This window comes from Tetrao urogallus, assembly GCF_951394365.1.
Source record: "Tetrao urogallus genome assembly, chromosome: 11".
In the NCBI taxonomy this organism is placed as follows: Eukaryota; Metazoa; Chordata; class Aves; order Galliformes; family Phasianidae; genus Tetrao; species Tetrao urogallus.
In genome coordinates this window covers 9,510,816-9,523,291 of record NC_136824.1, presented here as the reverse complement: position 1 = coordinate 9,523,291, position 12,476 = coordinate 9,510,816, and positions in this window count along the sequence as shown.

Below are 12,476 nucleotides of genomic sequence, written 5' to 3'. Positions count from 1 at the left end.
CTGGTGGGGGAGTTAGCTTCATACTTCATAGATGTTTTTTATCGCAGGGTGGATGAATCTACTAGTTCTTACAATGCAGTCCAACTTAGCAAAACCAGGTGTCATGTAAGGTATCACCAAATTATGAGGAGACATAGTCATATTTTACCTGGAGTTGGATAGATTTGTTTCATGTTGATAATCTAGAACACTTTAAGATGTGCCAGACTAGAAGAACTGATAAGATGGCTCCAACCATTTCACTGACTAAAGATTGCTTCTCCTTTTTACTTTTAAAATCAAGGCTCTTTACACAATGGAAGCTCATCTTTGTGTTTATGTAACTCAGTTTTGCTTTCCACTGATGACAGAGGAGCTGGATGTTTTGCCAAAACAGCAGGGTAGAAGAGCACACATGGAAGGGCATTTTTTGCCATTTTTCTACATGTTATAAGTGCAGAAGTGGATGTCTGCACGTGTGTGCTTAGCATAAAGTGTCACAAGATACAGCTGCTAGTATTAAAGCTCCTCCTTCCCTGAGCTCAGGCTGCTCAATTAGCCAATCCATTTCCACATTCAGAAAAAGGGAGCTGCACGCGGGCACTCTGTGGAGGGTAGCGAACGTTAAACACTGCATACCTGGAAATTTCTTTGGTCTTCCAAAGTGCTGAAAGCCATTTTGGCAACCCTGTAGGAGCCTGTGCAAGTTTCCTGTAGCACAAGACCAGAAAGAATAGAGTTTCTCTCGCTCTTGCAACTGTAGTATTTTCCCACTGGGTACAGTATGTATGCAAACTTATTCACAAGTATGCTCACAGCTATCCGTGGGGTTGATATGCAATTCTGTATAACCAAATGTAAAATTACCATTTCTCACAGTTACTGCTGTCTTGCTAGTGCCATTTAGAGATATCCTTGTGCAGGTATAGGAGAGACTCTATGAAGTGGACATTGACAAAAAATGAAAGATTGAATGTGCATTTTAAAGTTCTAGTAGGCTTTCTTTATAGATGATCTTGAAGAATGATGATTAAGAGTCAGTATTTTCCCCAGTAATCCATTCAAGAGGAAGTGGAAACGACACAGTGAAACCTTAAGAGAAATGATGAAGAGAAACAATATATATTTGCTTTCCAGTGTCCAAGGTATTGCTTGGCAGAAAATCACCTTCGGCTTTCACAATAGACTGTGCTGTCAAAAAGAAGCAGCAGAAACAGAGCTGACTGGCAGCCAGAAAGAAATGTGATAAACATTTGCCTCACCTACAGAGAGACATTTCCTACCCTACAGAGGGTAGATCAGCCTGGTTCAGCTCAGCTGCATGGACTTTCAAACCACTCCCTAGGCAGGGGCTCTGGGTTTGCTTCTGAAACCCAGCTGCTATGGGCTCATTGATTATAAGAAGCCATGTGTATCTGTGTAAATGCCTGCAATAAAGGTTGTGTTTTTTTTGTTTTTAATTTAAGATATGGTATAATTCCTGAAGTACCATTGCCAAACCAGAGAGGTTGTGGAAATATGTTCCTGCCATGCATCGATAGTTTGTGGCTGGGAATGCTAAGTGCTGATATGATAGTTTTCAGTAGTGCTTTATTTTGCCCTTCTTAGTGGGCAGAAGGGAAAGAATGGTTCTCTCCAGTCATCTTCTTCAGTCTGTCTGTGCCAGCAGAACACAATTGTTTCTCATTTTTGATTCCTTCTGGTTGTTTCTGCTGTTTACTTTAAAATATCGTATTTTGGTTCCATTATCTGGTATCTATCTGATAAATAGCACAAACCGTAATGCTTGGACAGCACTGCAATGGCTGTGTTGGTACCTAAGAGGTGCAGGCTGATGTCTATGTGACTACATATGATTTTTTTTTTTCTCGTAATAAGAAATTAGATCTGCTAGGGAAAATAAATTTTTCCCTAATTTTACGTGGTGCTGGTGGAAATTAGATTGCTAGATCTACAAATGCTTCTGCTAGTCAAATGTCTTGCCAGAACTAAATTCCCTGTTCCAGCCTCCCAGAGTGGCAGGGACTCTTCATGCTAAGGTGAGAACCCGTGTGTTTAGCTCTGCTGAAACTTTCAGGATGCCCCTCAGACTCAGGCATTTATCACTTCCCAAGTGCGTCTGCTGCTGTTTTCCTTCTGCTGAAGTATTCTCAAAGCTTTATTGAGTAGGCAGGAAATAGCTTTATGATAATGAATGGTGTCCCGAGTTAGTGCCTCATTCATTAGTTACAGCAAATGGTCACAATTCATGTCTTAATGAAGCCAGATGTATGAATGGTTTCCAAATGCCCAAATGTCTCCAAATGGTTTCTTACTAGAATGGTATTTTCATAAGCTTGGTAGTATGACAGATAAGGGATCTTTACAACAAATAGTCTAGCAAATCCAGTGTATGCACTGTAACACTTCATACCATCTCTCTGCTCACTTCATGTCTTGCAGAACATGCAGAAGTGGAAATGTTGCTTGACTGAGACCAGATAACATGAAAGTGATTATAGCTGTCAGGGATAATCAGGAGGAAGAACTGACAGAGACAGAAGTCAGCTACTCTGATCTATCTGTCATCTACGTGGATGATAATTTAGGGATCTCATTATCTTATCTTTGTTTCTGTGAGTTCCCATATAGAAGAAGGCATAGAGATATTATTTTGTGTTCCTGCACAGTAGATCTGATTTACTTTGTTTTCTGATGTGTAATATACCTGTCCTATTGCCTTAGAGAAGAGTCATTTTGAAGTAGGATTTTTTATTTAAAATTCCATGGCATGCCTACGTGGAGTTTCGGATCTCAGCTTGAGGTACCATTATGCGGCTGTTGGCAGCTCTGCAGCTGCTCTGTGATTTTGGGACAGCAATAAGTGGTTTTAAAGTCATACCTAGCCTTCCTCATCTAAAGAACGCCTTCCACCAACTCTGCTTTACGTACAAAATTCTGCCTCAGTCTCTTCCATTTATGTCCATCATCATGACAGATTAATTTTTAGCTGGTCTATAACCTGGACTTATGCACCTATTTTGCTATGACTGACAGTAGTTACTTCTCAAGTTGCATCTCAACAATATTTGAAACTTGTGGGAGTATTCTCATTCCTCTTTCACTGCACAATCACAAAATAATCTCTGTCTATGCACTGCTCTTTATTCCCATTGTTTGGGAGGTGTCATACTGTGCTATAATGGCTTTTAACACAGCACAAATCAGATATCTTAAGTAATTTCAGCTTAAACGTCTGTTAGTACCGATGGATTTGTCTCCTTAGTCACCTATGTCTCATTTTGTCCACAAGATGGTGTTGATATTCTGCCCTTCTGGTGAGCTCTGTGTCAAGGGAAACGTTCACTGAGGCATGTAACCTAAAAAGAGCTCACCATTAGATAACCTTTGGCATTGCCTGTGAGAGAACCTAAAGGCCTGGCAAGCTTTTGCAAAGTAAGTTTTATTCCAATGGATTAAGGCAGATGCAGGAAAGGGAATGCCTCATTAAGCCCCCTTTCCACAATCACAACCCTGCAAGAAGCTTGAAAAACTGTTTGGCAGTTTGCACAGAATAACAGGGATTAATTCCCACTTGTAGATCCATGCAGGCCTCCACTGCTCAGCCCATGTGATGTGATGAGTGCAGTGCTGCCAGCCCAGTATGCTACCCTCTGACCTGCATGGAAACCTCAGGGACCATCCCTAAGTCACATCCTGACACAAAGCACCACGTTTGATTTAGGTATTGCTGTTGCCAGAGACAACAGCTGTAGAGGGTGCTGCTGTGATGCCCATAACTTTTCTCCAGCCTACCCTAAGGGATGTTGCAGAACAGTTTTTGTTTATTCTTCTTGTTCCTGTCGACATTTTGCTCAAAGTAAGTGAAAATACCTACAAGTAAAACACTTTTTGAGGTATCCTTTGTTTGGCCATACACAAAGTACTATTGGTCAACATCAGAAATAACATCTCTATATATGTGACAGTGATTGATTGCTAGGATGCAGTCAGCTATCTTCTTAGGAGTCAGCTGAATTGTTCAGCTTTGCACAGTGCATCAGAAATTACATTTAAGTGCAAACGAAGATTGAATTCTGCCTTCTGACAACTCCTTTGCAAGGGCTGAGAGCTACAGAAAGGTATCAGCGTAACCGCTGATTTTAAAAACGTGGCTCAAAAGCCATAAATTGATAGGACCATGATCTATTCTTCCTGAACTCCTTCCGGTTCAGTTATGCCTCTCGGTCTAAAGGAAATTAAGACCAAATGTCCGTATCCTACTCAGCAGTGGCACAGGTGAGATTTCTGTGGGCAACATGGTGTATTTCAGCAGTTCCTGTTCTCTCAGATCACTATTCAGAATATTCCTTTCTGTTAACCAAAATATACTGCTCACTGTTAGAAATAAGGAATGTTTTTAGAAGAACCAGGAGTTAAGCTATTGACGTGAACCTTAACAAATTCCAAGTCCTTAGGACAAAACACAATTCAGGTTTTTACAGAAATTGCTTTGGGAGTTGCATATTGTTTCTTCTGCTGATTTGAAATCTCACTTTAGGAGTACATCAGCAATCCCCTTTTGAACACCAAATTTAAATTAAAATGCAATCTATCTTCTTCATTCTTCTTTCTATATTACTTCTGAGTCAGCAAAGCACTGACATAACTGTTAGGTGACTTGCTTCGCCCTGGCTAGCTGTAATACTGCACTGTGTTCAAGGAAGCCAGAGTTCATTGACCCAGACTCTGTAACACAGTTCATGTAAAAATTATACCAGACCTGTTAGTTTTTCTCCAGTTGACTAGTAAGCACTTTGGTTGCCATTAAGTGTGTCACATCCTTGTAGAATGGGGAAATACAGCATTTTCCTTATCTCACATTAAAGGTACCACTACTTGATAACTTATGATGTCAGTATTTATCTAATACCTCATACACAGATGTATGGTGTTTACCACAGAGTTTTTCTGTCATAGGGAGCAAATGATCATTGCATTTCTCAATACAGCAGTGGTAACTGTGACTTGTTCTGGGCATGTGGGCTTCCTAAAGCTCAGGAATTTTGAAGTCTGAGGATTTATACACATTCCTTCCTTTCTGGGCAAGAAGGAGTGAACCAGATTTCTTTGGCCTTGTGGTGAGCTGGGATGGCTGGCACTGGGAGTTGATATCTCAAGTTGCAAGGTGTTTGTGGTGCTGTAGGGAATTTTTGGAAACAGGAGTGCAAAGGGGATTTCAATGTACCTGTTGTGGCTTTGTTTTGAAGGAATAGATCTCTCCAACTTTTTCTCTGTAATCTTGCTTACAAAGTGCCACTCCTTGGGAAAGCGCAAGGGCTGTCAGAAGGCTGGTGAATATAATATAAAAAAAAAAACAAAAATCCTGAATTGCAAAGACTGTGCTTCTTGACCACGGTGAAAGAGGAAATCAGGTGAGACATAAATAATTGGTCTTCCATGTGCATGGCATGTACTTTAGCATACTGCTGTTCTCTTTTCTATATATCCAGCAACGTGTGGTAAGCTGGAGACTAGCTAAAAAGAGGCAGGGTTGAGGACTGCAGTGGCTGCCTTTATCAATTGTTAGGCAATGACTTCACAGTTGTAGTTCATTTTCCTCATTATGGTGCCTGGAGACAGGCTGTACTGCACCACAGCTGTCAGCAAGCACCAGCATACTCAGGTCTTACCTCTGCTTCTGCTGAAATATGAGCACAATACGATACAAAATGAGATTTCTTTCCTAAACAAGAGGAGATTTATACAGCCAAACTCTCAAGATAGGTCTAGTAAATATCAAAACCTAAAGCTTTTGCAACGATCTTCAAGATACAGTCATTGCTGTGATAACTCAGCCTCTGATTTCAGCTCACAAACCTATTTAATCAGGAACAAGCAGGTTTATTTCAATGAATCAAGAATCCATGTTTTCTCACAGCGTCCCTGATCCCTGTCTTTCAGCTTGCCTAAGGAAGGAAAAAGCATTAAACCTTTGTTTAATGTTGGCTGATAGCACTGAAGTTACAGTAGGATGTCAATTAATCTATTCTGACACGTTTCTGACAGCAGCTTGTTACTCACAGGCAGGGCAGCCTCTGCAATGGGCTGCTTTATCAGGGTTTGGGTCAGAGGCTGCAAGACCTGTGGTCTGAGTTTTATGCTCACGCCTACTGTGAGTTCAGCCAAGCACTCAGCTTGGTGAGATCTGAACAGTGCTGGGTTGTCAGTAAGAGCCCAGCATTGCCAGGTTTGGGGCAGCTTGGTGTCACGCATACCCCTTTGTAGCACTGGCAGCTTCCTTTTAGTTTCCCACATTAGCTTTCCTGATGGCTTGAGCTCAGCTGGGAACTTCTCATTCAGCAGGGCATTTACAGGATCCCTTCCCTCTGCCAGACCACCCATTTTCACAAACTCAACATCTCTCTACAGAGTTTGGCTCTATTCCCAAGAAACTCAGGCAGAGCCCACAAGTAATACAGTGCAATTTCCTTAGGAAACTAAATGAGAAATAGTTTATAGCTTTTGCTGCTGATCCAAAAGAAATATGTTTCAGACATGTTCATGAGGATTTCTCCTTGCTTCTGCATTAGAAATGCAAAGAGTTGTTTTGTCTCTATGGCCCATTCCATTTAACAGCTCTTCTCCTGCAGAGGTAAATGTTATTCCTACCTGTTTTCTGAGGCAGAGAGAAAAACTGCATCATACTGTGGGCTCTCCTGAAATAAAAAAGGAAACAGATACCCAGATGCAATTACAGCTCTCACTTCCTGATCTCCACTTCCATACTTGCTGTACTTCAAAGCCATCTTTAGACCCATCTGCATTTTTCCTTTTTCCTCTTCTTCACTTTCCTGGTTGAACTTCACAGTCAGGACTTCACAACTACAAATGGTCTGAAAAGTCTATTTTCCTCCAGCCTCAAGTCACCTTCTGACGCAGGGAAGAGAGATTGCTATTGCTTTACAGGAGAAAACCACTGAGCTACACAGACAAATGTGTCTGGCTTGTCATTGCCTAAGAGGTTAGTGACTAATCCATGGGGAGAGTCCTGATGTCCTAAATTAGTCCAGAGAAAACCAAGCTGTGGGCTCTCCTTCCTGTGATCTGACACAGCTTGGAACAGATGTCTGGTTTACACTGAAGGTTCAAGCTGAAAACCTTGTCGAGTTTGTTTCTCCACAGCAACCATAGGAAAGTTTATTGTATGTTATGCTGTGCATGGGGAAAGTGTTTCCTTTAATTGCTCTGTTTTAAATTAGGAAATGGCAAATTCAAAACCAGAAAAACTCTGACAATTACTGCCACAGGATATCATCAAAGCAGGAGGCATAGCATGGACACCTACGTGGATAATTAGATACAGATCTTTTGCTTGTTAGTTAATGTAAGCAAGTTTTGGAAGCCTAGCTTGCCCCTACTCTGTGACATAGCTAATATGTCATGGAATGGGTGACCTGTAATGAGAAGACAGGAAAAAAATATAAAACAAAACCAAAATAAAAAGAAATTTTATATTTCACCTGGGTTCCTCGCCTCCTCTCTTAAAATTCAGCAGGCAATTAGTGATCAGAGATTTTTGCCTAAGAGACTCAAAGGAATGGCAGAAAACAGAGAGTCCTTGAAACTGCTGTCATAAAGAGCCCTTGTGAATAATTGGGCAAAGACTGGCATAACTCCAACCTGTGCGCAGCAGAATCTTCCAGCTGGGCAGGGAGTAATTTGGCCGATCCGCTGCTAGTGGGGATAGTGAGTTCATGTGACCCTTGAATTATTTCTAAATAGGCAAAACTTGTTGTCAGAGGCTCAATTACACTGCAGTGGAGTGAACATGCACCCAGCTTCTTGAGGAACACAGACATGTGTTGAACACTGGGAGAAGGCTGGGATGATGATACACATTTGTCACCCATGGGGGATGTTGGCTTTGCTTTCCTTGGACTTGCGTGGGCAAATGGTGGGATAAGGAGTGAATATCCCCAGTGCACAGCCTGCTGTTCTTGTGAGATAGGAGTGTGAGTATTGCTAGTCTCACAGCACAGGTGAGGAATTTGGGGCACACACCAGGCTACTGGCTTCTAAATTCACACTCTGTCTTTGCTGTCCTGCCTCGCTGCATAGAGACATCTGTGTCCTTGCACTTCTGACCTATTTTGTTTGTCATATTTGACTTCATTTCTCTGAAATAGATGTGTAATCAATAATGCATACACCTGGCTTGCAGCTAGACATGCACTACAGTGTTTCTATTCATGCCCTAACCTAGATAGATGCTTTTAGTCAGTTACCATTTTGTAAAATGTAACCTAATCCCCTTAAAGACCAATTTTAATTAAACTGCTGAGAAATCTCTCATGAAATCAAATTTAATGATTTGATTAATGAAAAGATGAGTGCATGAATCTAGGATGTGGTCTTGAGTAAATCACTTCTGTACTTTGCGCTTTGATGGCAAACAGGTCCAAAAATCTGATTCCAGTACCTCTAATTTTTAATGATACTGCCAATATGATCAATTGATTAAAAGATTTTCTGCTTTGACAAAACTGAAGTTAATCTTTATCTGTAGTTACCATTAAAAAAATAAATAGATGGATTTCTACCATATAACCATAAAAAACTGTTCAGCAAGGAAGAAAGTCATGCATTGGACAGAAGCAAAGTGACCTTCCTTGTCCAGAGTAGCCAGTGCCCTGGATTCCTCTGTTTAGGGGATTAATACTGGGAAAGCCTTTCCTGAGGTAGTCAAGCAGCTGCACTGAGCATGAAGCCCCATGAGTCTTGAAATAGATGCCAGAGATCAGAATCAGTTTTGAAATTGTAAGGCACCAGATATCTGCAACTGCACTGCCTGATGCACAGTGCAAACAGAACAAAGAGAATTAATCTTTTGTTACCTGCTTTTATTTATACTTATTGTAGCCCCTCTCTAAGACGTGCACAAAGTATTAGAAGAGGAACGTCTTTGTAATTTGAGTGTGCTCCTTTAGGTACATGATGCCTGAGAAAAACGATCCATTTGCCTGAGGAATCTTCCTTAGCTGGGAAAAACTTACCTCAGACTTATCGAATAGCCTGATTTTTATGGGCTCCGGCAGGGAACTAGAGACTATTCTGTAAATTTGTCCCTCTTTTATGCAAACTTTTGAGAAGGAAGTTGTTTTAAGCTGAGTGTGTGGCAGACACCTGCGTAGGAGCTCATGTTCTCCCTCCTGCACATGGTTGGGCCAAGGCACCGGGCTGCGGGACCCCAGGGCTGCTCACACTGAGGTAGGAACAGCCAGCTCCCCTGCAATCTTCCCCAGATTTCTTTCATCTAATAAAAATATTTACCTACCCAAGCAGTAAGTTGAATGTAAGTTGGCTTTATTGCTGCAGTGACGTGGAACGGTGGTTGCTGGGTGACCTTGCCTGTGATTTTATGGCCTAGGCCAACTCTGCAGCACAGAGGTGTGGCCAAACCGCTGCGCTCCATTCTCACCTTTCTCCTGAGATGATCAGAGCTTCATGTCAGCTCTCTTCCAGTACCTGTAAAGACAGAATTTGACAATCTGATTTTGGCATCTCTTATGTGAAAACCTGGATCCGCAAGGAGAACCCAAGGGAGATCAGTACCTGGCTAGAGAAGCTGCAGAGCTTAACAGAAAGGCCAAGCTCTGTGCTGCTGTCATCCAGCAAGGAGCCAGGATCTGAAACCTCGGATTAGGCAAATGGCCATGAAGCCTGTGTGTGGCTTACTGCTGGGATCTGACAAACTGGAATTCTAGAGCCTGAATGACTTGGTTTGGTTTTGCCTGGAGGTGATTTAATGTTTTCCTTTGGAAACCAAAGTTTTTCAAATAAGCAGACATGGAAGAAAATGAAGGAGTAAATATTTTGGAAACCAGACCTGTCTCAAATGGTCCTCGGTGCAAGGTGAGGACTTCTTTTTTTTTCAATTACAGAAAATATTATATCTTTCTGCTGCTTCTAAGTGACTTTGGTAGACAATTGCCTTTGGACCAGAATGCACACAAATCCTACATGAGCCATTGTAAACAAGTTCAGAAATTCCTTACAGCGAGGCTGTGCTAAGCATTAGAAATAGAACTGAAATGGTAATGTTTTGGGTTAGCTACTGTCATCCACCACCCAGGAAGTTGCATATATCTGAGTACAGATTTCTGTGCTGTGGAAAGTATCAAAACAGTTTTCTAGGTTCTTGGAAAATCCATAGATGACTTCTTACGCTGGCAAAGCCACTGCTTTATGATTTGCAGTTCAAATGCATTTAGTAAACCACAGCAAGCATACGGTAAGATAGGCATTAACAAATGGACAATTAAATTGTGTGGAATGCGGTGTCCAGCAGCAAACTTCTAATATTCTTCTTCCAGCTTGCTGGAGATCATTTAACCTTCCTAACAGGTCAGCTGTGCTTGTCAAATCTCGAGCAGTGACGTTCAGAGATTGTTTTCTGTTTGCTTGTGTTTGTAATTTGATCTCACGTAACAACATTGTCCTCAGCTCACATAGAACCACAGGGACAACTGTGACATCCTGCCTGAAAAATCCTTGTTGTTTCCTGGGCTTGAAATATGAAAGATTTCCAATTTGGACAGGTTAGCATGCCTGTATTGATCTCATCCTGTTACATGAGATTAAAAGATTAGTGAATTGGGAACTGGGCATTCTACATCCATCTTGCTGTAAACTGTTTTTTTCTTGTTTTTTTTTTTTTTAAGTTTTGGAGGGGGTTGGTGGAAATTTTGCTGTTGCTGGTGCTGAGGCCAGGATTTCAGTACAGACATTTGTGCTTTGGAGAAAGCCTATGTGGGATCATGTCAGGAATGTGCCAGTTCAGATTTTTGTTCAAAATCGCTTCTTTTTGATAGGAGTTACTGGATATTAAGAGAGAACACAGAGAACTGGGAACCTGCAAAATAACTGTGTTTGTTACTCATTGGAAATAGTCTCAGTGAATGCAGAAATGTGTGTACCTAATGACAATATGTTTGTTGGAAGAGCTGATCAAACAAAAGAAACACAGTCACCTCGTCCTGCTGGACATCTGCTCAGAACTCATAACTGCTTCTCCAGACTGTTGTTCATACTTGTGCTGAGTGCCTTTCACCTGAGTATCTCCAACAATAATATCCATTGCTGATGCATTCTATGTTCTTTTTGTTTCTTATTTAAAAGAGACATCCATTTAATAGGCACAAGCAAGCAACACTCCAGAAAAAGTCCAACCAACCAACCAAACAAGAGATGAAACTACAGAAGTTTTTAAACACTGAGGGTGAAAATTGTTCCCCCTGAGATTTGGCAAGTGGGCAAAGATAACAAACTCCAGAGCAGCTTGCAATGAAAACTGTTGTGTTTTGATTGTCTGTTACCCATGTCAGATCCTGACTCCTGTGAAGGTGGGGAGTTAAAATGATTTCTGCAAGTATTGTGCAGCTGTGCCCCTTGCTCAGTCATATTTCTACATATCTGCAAGCGCGCAGTGCTTCAATAAACTGGCAGTGCTTTAGATGGACAGATCAGAGTTCATGGGAGCCTGGGCAGGATGCATGGCTGTGGAACAGCCATATACTGAGTAATAATCTCATGGCCTAAGTGTTCAAAGAACTTGTGAAGTTTTACAGGCTATGATATCATGGCTCATACAGTGGGATTTTCTCTCTGCTAATCTGGAATTTTCTAGTTTTGCTTAAAAACTGGAAGGTTTTTGTTTGGTTGGGTTTTTTTGTTTTGTTTTGTTTTGTTTTGTTTTGTTTGTTTGTTGTATGTTTGTTTGTTTTTGTTTTTGTTTTTTTTTTTCCCTGGGAAAAACCAAGAGGATTTTTTCAATCTTATTTAAGTTATTGCGGTCTTAAAATACATAACTAACTAAACACAACTGCAGCAATGTGATAGCACATTCTTCCCAACAATTACCAAGAAATAATATTGAGAATAGCTCACTAACCAGCTGTTCAGCAACTGCCTTCACTTTTTTTTTCCTAAGTGCAAATCTGTGTTTGCAAATACTTTGTCTGTATGTTATTGTGGGTACAAATGTTACTCATTAGAGCCTCTTTGTCGGCATTGCAAAATGTGTAATTGAAGATCCGGCTACAAACATTTGCTTGTGTTTCCTGCCTTCGTGTTCAGTTTAAGAGGATTCAGTCTCATTTCAAGATGCAAGTGAAAGTGTGTTGATGTTCGTTTATTTGTTTACTATCAAAACATAAAATATCGTTATTTTCCATAATTAGGAGGGACAATGCCTGTGCTGTGACTCAGGAGGAGGCGTGTACGCAGGCTGGCTCGCACCAGTGCCAACAGGGCCCTGCTTTCATAGAATTTTAAATGTGCTTATGGGGTTTTTAAATAAAAAGAAGCTGGTTAGTTATTAACTTGCACGAATATCTGATTTTAGAGAACAGGAGATTACAAAACAAACTGGATTTTCACCAGCTCCTGAAGGGCAAACAGCACGCTGCATCTGGGGAGAGAATGAGAATTTTCCCCTTGCATTTCCCTGCAGTGTG